The 15,243-nt window shown below is 55.2% G+C and overlaps 2 protein-coding genes across 5 annotated transcripts in view; one reads left to right on the forward strand and one right to left on the reverse strand.

Moving 5' to 3' along the window:
* Positions 1 to 15,243, reverse strand: part of LRRC51 (leucine rich repeat containing 51) — an 80,993-nt gene that overhangs the window by 47,131 nt on the left and 18,619 nt on the right. The window lies entirely within an intron of this gene.
* The window catches only part of NUMA1 (nuclear mitotic apparatus protein 1), a 734,824-nt gene continuing 719,774 nt past the window's right edge, over positions 194 to 15,243 (forward strand). The window contains exon 1 of one of the 4 annotated variants that reach the window (XM_085623424.1): positions 194 to 600. The gene's annotated coding sequence lies outside the window, so the exon portion shown is untranslated. The remainder of the gene's footprint in view (positions 601 to 15,243) is intronic. The other 3 variants (XM_085623417.1, XM_085623420.1, XM_085623421.1) reach the window with 3 other exon arrangements.

Genomic DNA, 15,243 nt, shown 5'->3' on the forward strand with positions numbered 1-15,243 from the left:
TGCTCCTGACTACTACGGATGGGATGGGATTATTTGCCAATGGTCACATTCCTTGCCCGTGTTGGCATTCCGATCTCTCCCTAATCTAATCCCACTGCTACCTTTGGACTGTACACTGACCTGCAGAGCTGCCTGCCAGGGAAGGCTTCTGATGAGGTGTATGCTTCGAAGCCTGATGAAGGCGGCCAATGGCAGTCTGGTGTTTTGTAAGCTTGCTGCTCACACTTCAGCAGCCGCACTGGAAGCGTTACACAAGACACACACACTGAACTTTCTCCCATTGCTCGTCACCAAGCACCTTGACCACTCGATGCCACAGCCCGCCTCTGAAAAAGGACCTCAGCAGTCGCTGCCGGAGCACGAGAGCATGGGCTGTACCTGCCTTCTCGGCACAGTAACCACAGGCATGCTTGAAGCCTGTCTGACGGTGGGTGGTCTGCGACGAGTTCTCCTCCACACCGGAAATGAAGCCTCTCCATGATGCCAACCCATAGCTGGGCACATCAGAAGCTGGCCTGATACTTTAATGCAACTGATTGGATCTTGCCCTGCGAGGCTGACGTCACTCTCAGTGTTATCCAGCTGCTCTCGGGCTCGAAGGTAAGGATCTGTAGTTATTTGATATGTGATATTATTGACACTTATATTGGGCACATGCACCCTTGTGGCCATCTGGTAATTTATCGGCATCTGATCCCCTCCTTTCCCCCCGTTTCTCACATTATCTCACCTCTCTCCAGCCTTCACTTTGCTATCATGTAGTTCATTCCCCCTTGCGCTCGCTCCTTTCCCATTTGTCATTTCACTGCATTCTTTCCTGGACTTCTGCCTTCTTCTCCATGAATCCACTAAGTTTAGAGTCCTCGTCTTTATGGTCAGCTTCCTTCCCACCTCTGTTCCTTTTCCCATCAAAGAACGGTGTCATCTCTGGCATATTCGTTTCTGATTTCCGCCCCCCCCCCTCCCCCCACGGGTCTACAGAGGGATGACCTTTAAATGACAAACAGTGTCTTATATTCAGCTCCATACACCCATTACTGATGGCTCTTTCTAAGATGATGATACTAGCACGCTGCCTAGCTGATCTGACGTGCAGCGCGCTGACACCTCCCTGGTTAACTTGCGCTTTATCAAGTCTGAAATAAATACACCTTATTTGGTATCACCTCACAGTGGTTGAGTCAGTCTGGTGCACCTCCAGTCTGCTGGAAGGTTATCCTCACAGGTTGGATCCTGGTTCAGCTGGCCATGATGAGCTGTGGGTCCCATTCTCTGGGAGGTGGGTGTTTCTTTATCATTGCACTAAGGTTTATCATTTCGGTGTTTAACTGCTGGGGCCTAAGTGCTGAAGCATCATCTAGATCAACAATGGCAAAGTATGTGTTCTAAAGCCCATAACTCTCCTTTCACTCCCTGCACAAGTCTTCAGGGGCGCAGCTGGAAGGACAGCAGAGATCCTAACTCATACTTGAATCTTGCCAAGTCTATGAAGTATTTATTTTCTAATTTGCAAGTATACACAAACATTGGCAAAGCCAATAGGTCTCGCCTTTGGGACCTCGTGGCTTTGGCAATGCTTTTAGGTGATACTGTACAGCATCGGGAAAAAGCATTCTTTGATGATCGTAGGCTGCATCAGCCAAAAAGGAAAAGAATGTGCATGCCTACGAAAGGAAGTCGGTGGTGTCTTTTTTATTTACCAATCCAAATTGGATCTGTAAATTTACAAAAATGAAACTGAAGTACAGTGAACGCTCTTTTTTGTAAGGTGGAACAGCCAGTAGGGATTTGGGGACAAGGGAAAAGCTGCACTCAGAGAAGAGAGCAACACGGGGCAAGGTGGAGAACCACAAGAGAGAGACAGACATGCATGAGCGTAAGAGCAACATAGAGCATGGGCTTGGGTCTGTCAACTTGGCAGAGAGTGAAATACTGAAAAGAGAGAGCTGGAAACACACACACTCTTATTTTGTGCTTAGCCAAAAAGAAAAAAAGTAATTCCCTATAAGTGAGCAGTGGAAGAATACAAGTCAGCCAGTAAAAAGGATGGTTAAGTGGCATGCTCCAGAAGAGGGCCAGACACAAGATGGGACATGGAAAACCACTGAGTTAAAATGCAAGCCAATATGACTGACCATAAAGCCAACACATGGCAAGCAATACGCGGGCTGTGAGCCCACTGCTACCAGATAGTTTGTGTTGTCCGGTAGGTGAGACCCAACAAGGACCACTGGCATTCACTCAAGCCCGTAGATCAAACACAAACTGAGACAAGAGATGCATTCTAAACTCTTTATAGAGCTTTAAAAAAGGAAGAGGCTGCAAGGTTAGCTTTACACAATATTGCCACCTCAGGGGTAATGCCACACAATCAGTACGCATGAACTATATTAGAATGGACTTCCTGCCCTGTTCACGTGGATTAGAAACCACCCCCTGCAGCTCACAGGCCGAATCACACAACAGTAGGAGCACTCGTCAACACCACTAGACAGAAGAACAAGCTGAAAGGAAGAGCAGGTATGAACACCAGTTTGGTACTGAGACCAAGCAGTGGTGTAACAACAGCCCCCGCAGCTCCTGTCCCGCAGGGGCGCCCACAAGCTCCAAGGGCCCCTCCTCCGTCACTGTGCACGTGCAACTGGCTGCTGGCATGAGAGCTCCAGACTGGATCTGGAGCATGGGGGACCCCCGCCTTGTACTAGGCAGGGGGGTCCCCTCAACTTTCGTTAGGCCACTGAGAGCAAGCTAGACTGACCATCATCTAGCTGGGCAAAGAAACTGAAGTGTTGGAGATTCATCAGAAGGGATCCATCAGCAGTGAATGGGCAGTGTACACTGCCAATGTGTTTACAAGTTATTAATATGTTTCATACTCCTTCCTTTTGGAGATCACCATAGAGAGATCAAAAGGAAAGAGAGGCCTTTACTTAGACAAAGATTAGGGAGTGTCAAGTGTATATTGATTATACTTTTTATCCATTCGACTTATAGCAAAATGCCTTTGCAGTTTGATACTAAAGCATTATCCCATAAGGAAAAAAAGACACTAAAAACAAGCATTTGCAATGCAATAGGTCTCGCATGTATAAGAGTTTGAGCTATTGGCATTGTAAAATTACAATGCCTTTTATTTATGTTTTGGTTTTAAAACAAATAAAAGGCATTGTCATTTACAATGTCAGTAGCATAAACTCGCATAAAAGCAGTTTGCGGAGTGCAGCAGTGTGCGGCGTGCAGCAGTGTGCGGCGTGCAGCAGTGTGAGGTGTGCAGCAGTGTGAGGCGTGCAGCAGTGTGAGGCGTGCAGCAGTGTGAGGCGTGCAGCAGGGTGAGGCGTGCAGCAGTGTTTCGTGTAGCAGTGTGAGGCATGCAGCACTGTGTGGCGTACAGCGGCGTGCAGCAGTGTGCGGCGTACAGCAGTGTGCTGCGTGCAGCAGTGTCGTGCAGCATGCAGCAGTGAGTAATGCAGCAGTGTGCAGCAGTCTGTGGCGTGCAGCAGTGTGCGGCGTGCAGCAGTGTGCGGCGTGCAGCATTGTGCGGCGTGCAGCAGTGTCTGGCGTGCAGCAGTGTCTGGCGTGCAGCAGTGTCTGGCGTGCAGCAGTGTTTCGTGTAGCAGTGTTTCGTGTAGCAGTGTGCGGCGTGCAGCAGTGTGCTGCGTGCAGCAGTGTGTGGCGTGCAGCAGTGTGTGGCTTGCAGCAGTGTGCTGCGTGCAGCAGTGTGTGGCGTGCAGCAGTGTGCGGCGTGCAGCAGTGTGCGGCATGCAGCAGTGTGCGGCGTGCAGCAGTGAGGCGTGCAGCAGTGAGGCGTGCAGCAGTGAGGCGTGCAGCAGTGTGCGGCGGGCAGCAGTGTGAGGCGGGCAGCAGTGTGTGGTGTGCAGCAGTGTGTGGCGTGCAGCAGTGTGAGGCGTGCAGCAGTGTGAGGCGTGCAGCAGTGTGAGGCGTGCAGCAGTGTGAGGCGTGCAGCAGTGTGAGGCGTGCAGCAGTGTGAGGCGTGCAGCAGTATGAGGCGTGCAGCAGTGTGCTGTGTGCAGCAGTGTGTAATGCAGCAGTGTGCGCAGCAGTGTGCGGCGTGCGGTAGTGTGCGGCGTGCAGCAGTGTGCGGCGTGCAGCAGTGTGCGGCATGCAGCAGTGTGTGGCGTGCAGCAGTGTGTGGCGTGGTTTGTAAACAACAAGAAAAGCGGACATCAAAGTGTAACGCCCTGAACGTCTCAGGATCGTTTAACAGACACGATAATGAGAACGCAACCACTTGTGAAGGTTTAGTTATTTAATGAAGGCAAAAATAATACAAGGAATAAACAAAGGTTATAGTCACTGGAATCCTCCAGGCTAAGTACGTTACCAGCCCACAGCACGGATGGTCCTAACCGTCCTCTGCATATATGCCGATCCCGGCGTATGCCAACAGAGGGCAGAAATGAAATGGCCGACAATGCCAATCGGTAGGCTGTGAGGGGCACGAAGAGTGTTGGGGAGAATCGAGGAGTCAGGGAAACACCCAGCCGGGGTCTCTACCTGAAGGGAGCAGCCGCTCAACCTCTTCCTCAGACTGCACCGGGACGCGGAGTCACCTCCTGGTGATGCGTCACCGATACCCCAATCACAAGCAAAGAAGACTGAACCGAGAGCAGCCGCTCGATCGATCCTGTGGACTTCCGAGTCTGTAACGCGGCAAACACCTCCTGGTGTGCGTTACAGCTGGCAGTCCCTGTATCTCTGGTCGGGCTGGGAGTTACGACTCCAACCAGCAAAAGCGCCACTGCGCTTTGACTCAGCCGAGTCAAAAAGCGAAGCTCAATGGTTATCCGGTAGAGCTTCCGGGTCCTTCACAGGTGACGATGGGGCAAGACACGGCCCAGGGAGTAACGACTCGACCTACCTCCGTTCTTGCCTTACTGGAGCACCACTCCGGAACACTGCTCTTCACTAAGCAGGTACGTCGGTTGTAAACACAATATCCGACAGCGTTGTACCTCCCGGTTCCTCCCTTTATAGGGCGTTGTTTTCCTTGAGTTATGTAACAGCTCTCCTGTTTACATAAGGGCGTGTTTTCCTTGAGTTATGTAACAGCTCTCCTGTTTACATAAGGGCGTGTTTTCCTTGAGTTATGTAACAGCTCTCCTGTTTACATAAGGGCGTGTTTTCCTTGAGTTATGTAACAGCTCTCCTGTTTTACATAAGGGCGTGTTTTCCTTGAGTTATGTAACAGCTCTCCTGTTTACATAACCTCTCAACCGCTAAGCATCCTGGGAGATGTAGTCCGTTTTCACTGGTTACCGTTTTCCTCCCCTCGCATGACAGGAATTCTTGACACAAAGGAAGGGTGGGAGGGAACGAGCATATGGGGTGTGAGTTATAACGAAAGTTAATTGTTGTAAGAGGGGATGCAGGAAGTGAGGCCGAGCGCGCGTTGGCGAAAGCAGTCTGCTGCTTTCTAGTCCGATGCCAGATGCCAGCTTCGCGCTTGAATGCCTCACATGCACTGGCTATAAACCGCATTCCTAAGGTCTTGTGCCCCTTACTAAATCTCTCTGAATGCGTGAGGCGGCGCACGCGCAGGAAGTAGCTGGTGGCAAATGGAATGCGCGTGGTTGTGCGCGTAACCGCCACCCGATCAGCAGTGTGCTGCGTGCAGCAGTGTGCTGCGTGCAGCAGTGTCGTGCGGTGTGCAGCAGTGTGCGGTGTGCAGCAGTGTGCGGCGTGCAGCAGTGTGCGGCGTGCAGCAGTGTGTGGCGTGCAGCAGTGTGTGGCGTGCAGGTGTGTGGCGTGCAGCGGTGTGTGGCGTGCAGCGGTGTGTGGCGTGCAGCAGTGTGTGGCGTGCAGCAGTGTGTGGCATGCAGCAGTGTTTCGTGTAGCAGTGTGTGGCGTGCAGCAGTGTGCGGCGTGGAGCAGCGTGCTGCTTGCAGCAGTGTGTGGCGTGCAGCAGTGTGTGGCGTGCAGCGGCATGCAGCAGTGTTTCATGTAGCAGTGTGCGGCGTGCAGCAGTGTGCAGCAGTGTGTAATGCAGCAGTGTGCGCACCAGTGTGTGGCGTGCGGTAGTGTGCGGCGTGCAGCAGCGTGCAGCAGTGTGTGGCGTGCAGCAGTGCGTGGCGTGGTTTGTAAACAACAAGAAAAGCGGAAGGGTGGGAGGGAATGAGCATATGGGGTGTGAGTTATAACGAAAGTTAATTGTTGTAAGAGGGGATGCAGGAAGTGAGGTCGAGCGCGCGCTGGCGAAAGCAGTCTGCTGCTTTCAAGTCCGATGCCAGATGCCAGCTTCGCGCTTGAATGCCTCACATGCACTGGCCATAAACCGCATTCCTAAGGTCTTGTTCCCCTTACTAAATCTCTCTGAATGCGTGAGGTGGCGCACGCGCAGGAAGTAGCTGGTGGCAAATGGAATGCGCGTGGTTGTGCGCATAACCGCCACCCGATCCGCCTGGGAAGCCTTTGGGAGCATTTTCTGAAGCCCCTACATAAGTCTCGCTGAGCGATCGCTTACACGATAGCCAGGCGAGACCTAAAAAGGACCAAGAGTAGGTTTTATCTCCAAGGGAGCGACCCTTGACCCCGTCTGCAGGGAGGTTGCCCCATACGCCGTGCAGCCCCACCTGACTGCGCCTGTGTATCTGCCCAGCTGCCGCTGAGGGAAATCGAGGCCTGCCGCCACCCGCAGGCTACCACCTGCGCCTCATCCCTGGTGGCCAGTGGTAGGCCATAGGTTTGCTTTCCTGCCCTAGACTTGCTCTATATTGTACTTGCATAGTGCCCCTTCTGCTTGTGACCGTCTTCTATTGTATTCTGTGCCTGTATTTTGTGACCTTCCTTCCCGCGTGCTACTGCCACTCTCCCTGTCGCTGCTTCCCACGCGGCCCCGCACCGCACCCCCGCTCGCTCTCTCGTCATTCCAGTCTTACATCTGTATTGTATCGTGTATTGTGCCCCATTTGCTTCTGTGACTGCCCTTATTGTAGTGTATTTTCCACTTCTGTGACTGTTTCTCCCCGCTTGCCACTCTCTGCCACTTTCCATGCCGCTGCGTCTCCTGCGGCCCCGCCCCCCGCTCACCCATTCGTCCTCCCCCCCCCCTCCCAGCTGCTCCTCCCTCCCAGCTGCTCCTCCCTCCCACCGCCCCTTCTTATGCGCGGCAGTGAGAGCGACCCTTGACCCTCTCTGCAGGGAGGTCGCCCCCCCACACCGCGCAGCCCCACCTGACTGTGCCCGTGTTTCTGCCCGTGTATCTGCCCAGCTGCCGCTGATGGAAATCGAGGCCCGCCTCTACCCGCAGGCTACCACCTGTGCCTCATCCCTGGTGGCCAGTGGTAGGCCATAGGTTTGCTTTCCTGCCCTAGACTTGCTCTATATTGTACTTGTATTGTGCCCCTTCTGCTTGTGACCGTCTTCTATTGTATTCTGTGCCTGTATTTTGTGACCGTCCTTCCCGCGTGCTACTGCCACTCTCCCCGCCGCTGCTTCCCACGCGGCCCCGCCCCCCACCCCCGCTCGCTCTCTCGTCATTCCAGTCTTACATCTGTATTGTATCTTGTATTGTGCCCCGTTTGCTTCTGTGACCGCCCTTATTGTAGTGTATTTTCCGCTTCTGTGACCGTTTCTCCCCGCTTGCCACTCTCTGCCACTTTCCCGCTCGCTGCGTCCCTTGCGGCGCCACCACCCCGCTCACCCATTCGTCCTTCCCCCCTCTCAGCTGCTCCTCCCTCCCACCCCCCCTTCTTATGGCGGCGGCCGAGCCGCTGGCGCACCGAAGGCAAGCCTGTCTGCGCCCATCCACGCCTGAACCGCGTCCAGCTCCAGAACCCCTGGCCCACACAAACACCACAACGCCCGACTCCGCTACGATGCCAGCACCCTCCACGCACTCAACCCCGGACGAGAACACACCTGCTACCAGGCCACCCCAAAGTGCACCAAAGGACCCTTCACCTGCCGGAACTGCAGCTTCACCAGCATCCGGCCCTCCAAACCACCAACCAAAGAACCCAACTACCTCAGATGCATTCTTCTCAACACCAGTTCCACCCGCAAACACGCCGTCGAACCCTGGGACCTTCTCGACTCTACCTCCCCAGACGTCGCCTTCCTGACGGAGACCTGGCTGAACCCCACCTCAGCTCCCGACATCGCCATAGCCATTCCGGAAGGCTACAAGATCACCCGCAGGGATCGTACCAACGGCGTTGGAGGAGGAAACGCCATCGTCCACAGGAACACCCTCAGAGTCTTGACCAACACCGAAGACACCCTCAGCACAGCCGAACACATGCACTTCTAAATCCACACCGACCCCAACACCACCCTTAGAGGAACCCTCGTCTACAGACCCCCCAGACCCCAACCGCAGTTCAGCGACTCCATCGCCGACTTCATCAACACACGCGCCCTCGTCTCCACGGACTACATCCTTCTCGGGGACCTGAACTTCCACCTCAAGAACAACAACGACACCAACACCAACACCAGCATCAACACCCTGATCGACAACCTCGGACTCAGACAGCTCGTGACAACACCCACCCACGCCACGGGCCACATGCTCTACCCCATCTTCACTACAAGCCCCCACATCACCTTCAACCAAACACCGGACAGCCACGCAGCCCACAAGAACGCCACACGCAGGCACCATCAACTCATCAGAACCGCCAAGAGGGCCTCATTCAAAGACCGCCTAGATAACAACACACACAACAGCAAAGAACTCTTCAACATCGTGAGAGAACTCTCCAACCCCAGCTCAAACACCAACAACATCCCGTCCTCGTAAGACCTCTGCGACTCGCTGGCCACCTTCTTCCACCGCAACATCGCCGACATCCACAACAGCTTCAACGCCACGACCGCCCCGACAACCACCGCCCCCACGACCACCACCCACACCAACTGCCTGCTCTCCTGGACCAGCATCAACGACGAGGACACCAGTGAGATCATGAACACCATCCACTCCGGATCACCGCTAGACCTATGCCCTCACCACGCCTTCAACAAGACCTGTGCAGCCATCGCACCCTATCTCCGGAAAGTAATCAACATCTCCTTCAAGACAGCAACATTCCCGGAAAGCTGGAAGCACGCCGAGATCAACGCCTTACTCAAGAAACCCAAGGCAGACACCAAGGACCTCAAGAACTTCCGACCCATCTCCCTGCTCCCGTTCCCGGCGAAGGTCACCGAGAAATATCACCAAAAAACAACTGACCTGCTACCTCGAGGAGAGCAGCATCCTGGACCCATCCCAGTCCGGGTTCCGCAGCAACCACAGCACCGAAACCGCCCTCATTGCTGCCACCGATGAAATCAGGTCCCTGCTTGACAACGGAGAAACAGCGGCCCTCATCCTCCTGGACCTGTCAGCCGCCTTCGACACGGTCTGCCACAACACACTATGCACATGCCTCCAGAATCCAAGAGAAGGCCCTGGACTGGACCACGTCCTTCCTCTCCGGCAGAACCCAGAGCGTCCGCCTCCCCCTTCTGCTCCAGAGCCACCGAGATCATCTGCGGCGTACCCCAGGGCTCTTCCCTCAGCCCGACGCTGTTCAACATCTACATGGCACCCCTTGCCCACGTCGCCCGACAGCACGACCTCAACATCATCTCCTACGCCGACGACACGCAGCTGATCCTCTCTCTCTCTCACCAAAGACCCTCACACCGCCAAAACCAACCTCCACGAAGGCATGAAGGCCGTCGCCGAATGGATGAGGAACAGCCGACTGAAGCTGAACTCGGACAAGACGGAGGTCCTCATCCTCGGAAACACCCCTTCGGCCTGGGACGACTCGTGGTGGCCGACGGCACTGGGAACCGGCCAAACACCCACCGACCACGTACGCAACCTAGGGGTCATCCTCGACTCCACCCTCTCCATGACTAAGCAGGTCAACGCCATCTCCTCATCCTGCTTCAACACCCTCCGAATGCTCCGCTGGATCTTTAAGTGGATCCCCACCGAAACTCGAAGAACAGTCACCCAGGCCCTCGTCACCAGCAGACTGGACTACGGAAGCGCCCTCTACGCAGGAAAGTCGGCCAAGCTCCTGGGACGACTGCAACGCATCCAGAACGCCTCAGCACGTCTGATCCTCGACATCCCCCGCCGCAGCCACATCACACCCCACCTGAGAAACTGCACTGGCTCCCCGTCAACCAGAGGATAACCTTCAAGCTCCTCATCCATGCACACAAAGCTCTCCACAACACCAGCCCAGCATACCTCAACAGACGCCTCAGCTTCTACACCCCCACCCGCCATCTCCGCTCCGCCGACCTCGCCCTCACCACAGTCCCCCGCATCCGAAGAACGACCGTCGGCGGCAGATCCTTCTCCCACCTCGCCGCCAAGACCTGGAACACCCTCCCCACCAACCTACGGCAGACCCAAGATCTACTGGCCTTCAGAAGACTCCTCAAGACCTGGCTCTTCGATCAGTAGCAGCACCACCCCCTACCCCCCAGCACCTTGAGACCCTCACGGGTATGTAGTGCGCTTTATAAGTATCTTGATTGATTGATTGATATTGCCAGTCAGGAAGGCTCTTGGTTCTGTAAAGGCTCTCAGGCTGCCTTGTATTAAAAATCGACACAGTGGGTAATAGATCTAGAGATAGATTGTCTCCACGATAAAATGTTACGTTACCAGCTTTCGGATAGCATGTATCTACCATATGTATGGTTTTGTTGTGTACTCGAAATCTGGATACACTTTTTGGTAGTGGGATTCTAATTGATTGGAATCAAGGACATCTCTTGACTTTTAAACCCAAAATTCACAGGCTACCTATACCCCTGATTTGCTTGTTTCTTTCAATTTAAAAGTAATTTCCACAATCGACTTATGGTTCTTTCTTACAAACAGACATGAAAAAGGGACTGTAAAAAACATAGCTGACCACAATGTCATTAGGAAACCACTGAAGGAAGGAAAATGATGATTGCTGACAAGGGTCACCATTTCTCGAGGACCATTGAGAATGTCAACACATTACATGAGGAATGCACACAAAATACCGTACCTGGTTCCCCTTGTGCAGCCACATTTCCTTCATCCTAGTTAAAGCACCGAGGGTTCATGCCTGAGAAAGTCGAGTACTAAATAAAAACAGAATCTAACATTTGGTTAGAGTTCCTAACAGAGGTAGCAGGCTAAATGACTGGTTTTATTCTAGGTTAACATTGTAGAGGTATTGGCTTGCCATCTGACGGATGAAGCTTGCACTGATGGCCTCTCAGAGAGAGTACCTTAAATAGTTCTGACACAGATATAACAGTTTCTCAGAGACATCAGCATGACCTATGACTGATCCAGTGGCGACTGGCACAGATCGGGGGTGCGAGGGAGGTCGGGAGAGGGGGTAAAGGAAAACAAAACATACATCCTCGCTGCGTCTTGCCTCTCTCTCCACTGTTGTCTCCGGAACAGAACACCCAGGAAGCACCCAGGCTCCCCTGAGCCAATCACAATGATGCAATGCAACATTGTGATTAGTGGGTGTAGGACCGGGGGTCACCAGGCCCTATGGGGGTAGCGTGGCGCGAGCAGGTAAGCATCCAAGGGCTTACGTGTAAAGTGACCATACAGCACACACATCCACTGAGACAGGAAACGCACGCAATAATTGACACCACACCAGTAGGTTGAATAAAACCAATCCGTTTTATCTAGATCAACATCAGGATCAAAAGCATTAACACATCAAAACCTGGCATGGCATCAAAGCGCGGCACCTGGCGATCCTGGGGAGCGTCAAACACAGCATTTATGCAAAGCGCTGCACATAGCAAATGATTAGCGCTTCAAATGGAGCATTTTAACATAGCGCTGCACATAGCAAATTATTAGCGCTTCAAATAGAGCATTTTAACATAACGCTGCACATAGCAATTCAATAGCGCTCAGAACATGGCATATAAACATAGCGCTGCACATAGCAATGCATTAGCGCTTCAAAACATGGCATATAAACATAGCGTTGCACATAGCAATGCATTAGTGCTGAACTGGGCAATTCCCTCGAGCGTGAGACATCGCATTTCCTTCTAGCGTTGAACATTGCATATCATTGGGCCGGAAATCAGAGCGCTGAACATTGCATCTCATGGAGCAGGAAATTAGAGCGCTGCCCCTGGCAATTACTCCAAGCGCTAAGTATGGCAAGTATTCAAAGCATTAGCCTGGCAAGAGTCCAGGCGCTACTCATGGCAGTACATTAGAGCAGTGCGTGGGGCAATTCCTCTATCTCTTCCCTCCCCAGGATAACTTGGGCGGACTCTCTGCGCCCCACAATGCCCGGCGAATTTGACAGTTAATGAGCCCGGCATGGGGCGGGAATCCCGGGGGCCGGGGACCAGCTTCTTCCCTCTTCGGGGTCAGTGGGGGCCCGCCAGGCTCACGGAGAAACGTCCCCGGGGGAGGGGCGAGTCCAGGGCCTCTCTCCGGCCCTCCGCCCACCTCCCCTGGGGGTTACCTTCACGGGAGGTCTTTTCCGGGTTGTCCGGTGCTCCTCGGCTGGGCGGGGGCTCTCGCGCCTCCGGGCCCCTCCCGCCAGCCGCCTTCGACGACCGGCGGTGTCTGGGCCGATGAGGCCGACGTGGGGCTTGGGTATTCTTCCGGACTCCGGGAAGGGCGCGCCCGCAGCCGCCAATGGCGGCGCGGCCCAGATCGCTAATCCCAAAGCGGCGGGGGCGGCGCTGAGGAGTCCGCCCCCGTCAGGTGACACAGGCCTTGGCTTCTGGGCCTAGCACGGCCCTTGCTGGATGGCTTCAGACCTAATGAGGCCTCCACTGAGTTCCGGCGGCCTTCTCTGCCCTGGGGGCCACGTTACCTCGGCTGCGACGGCAGCGACGGGGCCCCGGGCTTCTCCGCAGGCCCCGGTGATGGCGGGGGTACTCTTTCCGGCCCGCAGCGGTGAGTGCTTTTCAGGTCCCCCTCAGTGGGGGGGGGGAGAAATTAAGGGTTGGCCTGAAGCGCGGGGGTGGCGATTGATTTGGCGCCCAGCGCCCCCTTTTTCCCTCAGGGACGCCCCAGCTCGGGGCAGGCAGGCTGGGAGGCGGCAGGCCACACGCCAGTAGCAGAACAAGCTAGAGGGGGGCAGGCAGCTGGGATTGCAGCACTCACCAGCAGAGCACAGTCAATTGAAATGTAGCGCCCACCGAATACAGCGCTCTCCTTCCGCAGGCAGCTTGAATATGGCGCTCTCTTTCCGCCGGGACTGCAGTCAGGGTCCCACGAGGCGCTTGCTGGTTCTTGCGCCCTTGGTTGAGGGTCTCTTGAGGGGGGGAAGTTGAGTTGGTGGCTGACGGCAGACTAAGTAGTCTCTGCAGGTCGTCCCTGGGTTCTCCTCCTTCTGGGCCCGATCAGTGGGTTAGTTCAGGATCCCTCACTCAACTTAAAAGGCAGCGCCTAAGCCCTGTCACTTCCAGTGGCATAGGTCCCTGACTAGACCCTACCGCCTAAAACTCCTGTGGAGGTTCCTCCAGGTCAGCATCGCCCCAACTATAGTTTCCCCTCGCCCTGTGGACAGTGGAGGGGTGTAGGTAAGCTCAGGGCCCAGCACACAGGCCCCTGTGGCGGTAACCCCTGGCAGCAGGTCCCCTCTCTCCTAGGTCCACCCTCTGACTCCACACATGGCAGCCCAGCTCCGCCCTTTATACGCCCCTCACCCCACCTACCAGACAGTGCCAGAAGCTTCTAGAAGCGTCTGGGGAAACTGGCTCTAACTGGCCTAGGGGGAGGGATAGAGCACCCTGGGTGCCAGGCTTCCCTCCAAAAGCTGGGGTTGCTGGGAAATAACCACGAGACTGTTAACCCAGCTCAGTCAGACGGCACAACCACACAGCTATGGCATCCATTTTAAAAGCTTTAGGTGTAAATGGGAAAACTCAGTCTGCGTACATCTTTGAACAGTATTCAATATTTGCATTCACATAACATGCGATATCCCACAAAAGCGAAACATTTCAGGGAAAAAGGGCCAAGTCCAACACAACCCCCTTCCAGCCAAAAGCCAGGGTCGACCGATCAATGCCTTGATGGACTTTCCTGCTTGGGGCGAGAAAAGGTGGACGCAGGCCCGCAACTGCAGGAGCACCTGCAGGTTCTCCTCCACTCTGGAACCCGATGGTTCCATCTCTCAAACCTTCCTCGACCGACTAAGCCACCACCCGGGGGTTCCCTAGCTGGTTGTGGCCAGGCCTGGCCCCTGGGCCATCCAGGTGTCTCTGGCCCTTGCGGTCTCAAAGAGTGGGGGGCAGTAACCCCAGGCCCGTAGTACCCGTTGACCACTCTCCTCCTCCTTCTTGCAGTTCCAAACTGCCACTGGTCCTCCCACCTGGGGTCCGCACCCTCAGGCTGACCAGCCATCAGGGGAGAGGCTCTGCTTCCCCTACCTCTCCTTCTGGGGTTCCTCACCCTACTCCCATGCGAGGCACCCTCAGACCACCACTCTCTCCCCAGTCCAGGGCCTTGACCCTGCAACTGGTTCCCCAACCTAGGGTCTAAACCCTTAGGCTGCACCGGTGCCAGGGGCGAGTCCTCCCTCCCCCTGCGCCCCCTCCCAGAGTTCCGCACCCTCCCAACGGGAGAAGTACCCCTGGAAGACACTTCTGGGGGGACACTGCTAACAGATGTCCCACCCGCCAGGTCAGGCAGTACCCGTCCCTGGCCTCCCAACCCAGGATCGAAGCCCTGTGGCTGAGCCGGTGCCAGAGGTGAGACCTTCTTCCCTCTGCACCCCCTTCCAGAGTTCCGCACCCTCCCACCTGGAAAAGTGCCCCTGGAAGTCAATTCTGGGGGGACACTGCTAACAGATGCCCCACCCGCCAGGTCAGGCAACCCCTGAACCTGGCATCCCAGCCCAGGATCTAAACCCTGCGACTGGGCCGACCCCAGAACCTCAGGAGCTCTGATTACAGACGCCCCTGGTTCTCCTGACACTAGGGGCTCCCCTTCACTGGACGGCACATCAGGACAGCCTAGGCTCCCAACCTGGGGCTCCATTATGGAACTCTCCAGGCCCTGAGACGGCGATTGGGGCACCTCGGGACACCTCCCCGTCTCACTCCTTCCTGTAGATAGGACGTGAGGCCCTACAACCCTCTCACTTCCCTGGGACCTAGCTGGGCTATTCGCCACCTCTCCCACCTCGCTGGGTTGGAAGATCCCTGCACCACCCCTTTCAGGGTCACCCCCCAACACCTCCTCAGACACCCTGGCACTCACCCAGAGGTCTGCCTCCCGTGCAAGCT

Source organism: Triturus cristatus, chromosome 8 (assembly GCF_964204655.1).
Source record: "Triturus cristatus chromosome 8, aTriCri1.1, whole genome shotgun sequence".
Lineage (NCBI taxonomy): Eukaryota > Metazoa > Chordata > Amphibia > Caudata > Salamandridae > Triturus > Triturus cristatus.